Raw genomic sequence first — 6091 nt, 5'->3', positions numbered from 1 at the left:
TCACCTTCAAACTATTATATTTCTACCTGGTTATTGGTCATAGTTCGTGTTGTATATCCAAATAACCAGGATTTATTACAAAATGTATATTTAAATGTTTTCATAAAATTATTTCAACACCCGAATGGTTCTTTTATTAATAGGATAATGATATCAATATTATATCAAAATAATTCAGTTTACGTATGAACTAATTTAAAAGGAAGATGTTGGGTAAATGTAAAACTGACAGTTTATTCCACATCAGAATTAACTCTAAAACATGTCACGGCCAACATACTGTTCATGTTGATGGTTACGGTCTTACTTGATTCATATGCTATTTGCATATCAATTAAAATATAAATTTCTGAAAAACAAATGAAAATTGGCTTCTTGTATGGCATGGTATTGGTTGCAAAAATTCGATATTTTTCATTTAAATGCAATATTTTATATTTAATTGGTATATTTCTTCATTTAAATGCAATATTTTTTCATTTGAATGGTATATTTTTTCATTTATATGCAATATATTTTTTTATTTAAATGGTATAATTTTTCATTTGGATGGTATATTTTTTCATTTAAATGTAATATTTTTTATTCAAATGGTATAATTTTCCATTCAAATGGTATAATTTTTTCATTCAAATGGTATAATTTTTCACACAAATGGTATAATTTTCATTCAAATGCAATATTTTTAATTCAATTGGTATAAAAAATAATTTGCATGCAATATTTTTTTATTCAATTGGTATAATAGTTTTATATTTATATGCAATAATTGCATCATGGGAAATTCTTTGACGCCTTAAGGTCAAATTTGGAACAACGTTTGTGATTGGTCGGTATTTATTTGGATTTTCTACCAGACTCAAGCTGGCAGCCACTTTTATCGGCCAATCAAGATAGCAGCCACTTTTTTCCAGCAGCCAATTTTGACAATATGTCTAAAAACCAAAAAACTGCGTGAGACTCAAACGTTCCAAAAATCGCTAAATCTTAGTTAAATGCAATCTAACAGCAGAAATCGACAATTTCACGGTTTCTGCTAATTTCTAAAGCATTTCATTCCGTTTTAAATATGTATGTAAGCGGTCTGTCCATTATTTGACATTCGATAATTGATATTCAATATCCAACCGACTGCTAGCCGTCGGTTCAATATTTAAATTTAGTAGAAAATCACTATAAAGCCTCAGGGAAAAGATACCATTTTATGACCCCTTCAAGCTGTCGTAAATTTTCGTTGTCCTCGAATATAAACCCTGATACAAGTTGTATATTTGTCTTTATGTTATATAGATTTTTATCAATAAAACATTACAGAGGATTCACCAAATATGTAATTCAATATATAAAATATGAAACAAAATCCAATTACTTCAGAAACATATAGAAATATACAAAGAAATACTTATGGAAAGCCAAAAAAAAGAAAAGAAATTAATAGTGATCACCTACAAGACTCCTTAAATGACGGTGACCACCCTAAGACGACTTTGGACCTCTGTGGTGGCCAGACGGGCCCGGATCCCAGAAAAATATTTAAGTGGGGAATAGCTTGGGTCAATACCTTTAAAATGAGCTAGGTCCGGTTCGGAACTTTGCCGTTGGTATATGCCGAAAAGTACCGAATGTATGCATATGGTTAATACGGAAAATTACGTAAATGGGCATCTTTGAACCTCTGTGGTGGCCAGACGGGCCCGGATCCCAGAAAAATATTTAAGTGGGGAATAGCTTGGGTCAATACCTTTAAAATGAGCTAGGTCCGGTTCGGAACTTTGCCGTTGGTATATGCCGAAAAGTACCGAATGTATGCATATGGTTAATACGGAAAATTACGTAAAGGGGCATCTTTGAACCTCTGTGGTGGCCAGACGGGCCCGGATCCCAGAAAAATATTTAAGTGGGGAATAGCTTGGGTCAATACCTTTAAAATGAGCTAGGTCCGGTTCGGAACTTTGCCGTTGGTATATGCCGAAAAGTACCGAATGTATGCATATGGTTAATACGGAAAATTACGTAAAGGGGCATCTTTGAACCTCTGTGGTGGCCAGACGGGCCCGGATCCCAGAAAAATATTTAAGTGGGGAATAGCTTGGGTCAATACCTTTAAAATGAGCTAGGTCCGGTTCGGAACTTTGCCGTTGGTATATGCCGAAAAGTACCGAATGTATGCATATGGTTAATACGGAAAATTACGTAAAGGGGCATCTTTGAACCTCTGTGGTGGCCAGACGGGCCCGGATCCCAGAAAAATATTTAAGTGGGGAATAGCTTGGGTCAATACCTTTAAAATGAGCTAGGTCCGGTTCGGAACTTTGCCGTTGGTATATGCCGAAAAGTACCGAATGTATGCATATGGTTAATACGGAAAATTACGTAAATGGGCATCTTTGAACCTCTGTGGTGGCCAGACGGGCCCGGATCCCAGAAAAATATTTAAGTGGGGAATAGCTTGGGTCAATACCTTTAAAATGAGCTAGGTCCGGTTCGGAACTTTGCCGTTGGTATATGCCGAAAAGTACCGAATGTATGCATATGGTTAATACGGAAAATTACGTAAAGGGGCATCTTTGAACCTCTGTGGTGGCCAGACGGGCCCGGATCCCAGAAAAATATTTAAGTGGGGAATAGCTTGGGTCAATACCTTTAAAATGAGCTAGGTCCGGTTCGGAACTTTGCCGTTGGTATATGCCGAAAAGTACCGAATGTATGCATATGGTTAATACGGAAAATTACGTAAAGGGGCATCTTTGAACCTCTGTGGTGGCCAGACGGGCCCGGATCCCAGAAAAATATTTAAGTGGGGAATAGCTTGGGTCAATACCTTTAAAATGAGCTAGGTCCGGTTCGGAACTTTGCCGTTGGTATATGCCGAAAAGTACCGAATGTATGCATATGGTTAATACGGAAAATTACGTAAAGGGGCATCTTTGAACCTCTGTGGTGGCCAGACGGGCCCGGATCCCAGAAAAATATTTAAGTGGGGAATAGCTTGGGTCAATACCTTTAAAATGAGCTAGGTCCGGTTCGGAACTTTGCCGTTGGTATATGCCGAAAAGTACCGAATGTATGCATATGGTTAATACGGAAAATTACGTAAATGGGCATCTTTGAACCTCTGTGGTGGCCAGACGGGCCCGGATCCCAGAAAAATATTTAAGTGGGGAATAGCTTGGGTCAATACCTTTAAAATGAGCTAGGTCCGGTTCGGAACTTTGCCGTTGGTATATGCCGAAAAGTACCGAATGTATGCATATGGTTAATACGGAAAATTACGTAAAGGGGCATCTTTGAACCTCTGTGGTGGCCAGACGGGCCCGGATCCCAGAAAAATATTTAAGTGGGGAATAGCTTGGGTCAATACCTTTAAAATGAGCTAGGTCCGGTTCGGAACTTTGCCGTTGGTATATGCCGAAAAGTACCGAATGTATGCATATGGTTAATACGGAAAATTACGTAAAGGGGCATCTTTGAACCTCTGTGGTGGCCAGACGGGCCCGGATCCCAGAAAAATATTTAAGTGGGGAATAGCTTGGGTCAATACCTTTAAAATGAGCTAGGTCCGGTTCGGAACTTTGCCGTTGGTATATGCCGAAAAGTACCGAATGTATGCATATGGTTAATACGGAAAATTACGTAAAGGGGCATCTTTGAACCTCTGTGGTGGCCAGACGGGCCCGGATCCCAGAAAAATATTTAAGTGGGGAATAGCTTGGGTCAATACCTTTAAAATGAGCTAGGTCCGGTTCGGAACTTTGCCGTTGGTATATGCCGAAAAGTACCGAATGTATGCATATGGTTAATACGGAAAATTACGTAAATGGGCATCTTTGAACCTCTGTGGTGGCCAGACGGGCCCGGATCCCAGAAAAATATTTAAGTGGGGAATAGCTTGGGTCAATACCTTTAAAATGAGCTAGGTCCGGTTCGGAACTTTGCCGTTGGTATATGCCGAAAAGTACCGAATGTATGCATATGGTTAATACGGAAAATTACGTAAATGGGCATCTTTGAACCTCTGTGGTGGCCAGACGGGCCCGGATCCCAGAAAAATATTTAAGTGGGGAATAGCTTGGGTCAATACCTTTAAAATGAGCTAGGTCCGGTTCGGAACTTTGCCGTTGGTATATGCCGAAAAGTACCGAATGTATGCATATGGTTAATACGGAAAATTACGTAAAGGGGCATCTTTGAACCTCTGTGGTGGCCAGACGGGCCCGGATCCCAGAAAAATATTTAAGTGGGGAATAGCTTGGGTCAATACCTTTAAAATGAGCTAGGTCCGGTTCGGAACTTTGCCGTTGGTATATGCCGAAAAGTACCGAATGTATGCATATGGTTAATACGGAAAATTACGTAAAGGGGCATCTTTGAACCTCTGTGGTGGCCAGACGGGCCCGGATCCCAGAAAAATATTTAAGTGGGGAATAGCTTGGGTCAATACCTTTAAAATGAGCTAGGTCCGGTTCGGAACTTTGCCGTTGGTATATGCCGAAAAGTACCGAATGTATGCATATGGTTAATACGGAAAATTACGTAAAGGGGCATCTTTGAACCTCTGTGGTGGCCAGACGGGCCCGGATCCCAGAAAAATATTTAAGTGGGGAATAGCTTGGGTCAATACCTTTAAAATGAGCTAGGTCCGGTTCGGAACTTTGCCGTTGGTATATGCCGAAAAGTACCGAATGTATGCATATGGTTAATACGGAAAATTACGTAAATGGGCATCTTTGAACCTCTGTGGTGGCCAGACGGGCCCGGATCCCAGAAAAATATTTAAGTGGGGAATAGCTTGGGTCAATACCTTTAAAATGAGCTAGGTCCGGTTCGGAACTTTGCCGTTGGTATATGCCGAAAAGTACCGAATGTATGCATATGGTTAATACGGAAAATTACGTAAATGGGCATCTTTGAACCTCTGTGGTGGCCAGACGGGCCCGGATCCCAGAAAAATATTTAAGTGGGGAATAGCTTGGGTCAATACCTTTAAAATGAGCTAGGTCCGGTTCGGAACTTTGCCGTTGGTATATGCCGAAAAGTACCGAATGTATGCATATGGTTAATACGGAAAATTACGTAAAGGGGCATCTTTGAACCTCTGTGGTGGCCAGACGGGCCCGGATCCCAGAAAAATATTTAAGTGGGGAATAGCTTGGGTCAATACCTTTAAAATGAGCTAGGTCCGGTTCGGAACTTTGCCGTTGGTATATGCCGAAAAGTACCGAATGTATGCATATGGTTAATACGGAAAATTACGTAAAGGGGCATCTTTGAACCTCTGTGGTGGCCAGACGGGCCCGGATCCCAGAAAAATATTTAAGTGGGGAATAGCTTGGGTCAATACCTTTAAAATGAGCTAGGTCCGGTTCGGAACTTTGCCGTTGGTATATGCCGAAAAGTACCGAATGTATGCATATGGTTAATACGGAAAATTACGTAAAGGGGCATCTTTGAACCTCTGTGGTGGCCAGACGGGCCCGGATCCCAGAAAAATATTTAAGTGGGGAATAGCTTGGGTCAATACCTTTAAAATGAGCTAGGTCCGGTTCGGAACTTTGCCGTTGGTATATGCCGAAAAGTACCGAATGTATGCATATGGTTAATACGGAAAATTACGTAAATGGGCATCTTTGAACCTCTGTGGTGGCCAGACGGGCCCGGATCCCAGAAAAATATTTAAGTGGGGAATAGCTTGGGTCAATACCTTTAAAATGAGCTAGGTCCGGTTCGGAACTTTGCCGTTGGTATATGCCGAAAAGTACCGAATGTATGCATATGGTTAATACGGAAAATTACGTAAAGGGGCATCTTTGAACCTCTGTGGTGGCCAGACGGGCCCGGATCCCAGAAAAATATTTAAGTGGGGAATAGCTTGGGTCAATACCTTTAAAATGAGCTAGGTCCGGTTCGGAACTTTGCCGTTGGTATATGCCGAAAAGTACCGAATGTATGCATATGGTTAATACGGAAAATTACGTAAAGGGGCATCTTTGAACCTCTGTGGTGGCCAGACGGGCCCGGATCCCAGAAAAATATTTAAGTGGGGAATAGCTTGGGTCAATACCTTTAAAATGAGCTAGGTCCGGTTCGGAAC

Source organism: Mytilus edulis, chromosome 2, assembly GCF_963676685.1.
Source record: "Mytilus edulis chromosome 2, xbMytEdul2.2, whole genome shotgun sequence".
Lineage (NCBI taxonomy): Eukaryota > Metazoa > Mollusca > Bivalvia > Mytilida > Mytilidae > Mytilus > Mytilus edulis.
This window is presented reverse-complemented; position numbering follows the sequence as displayed.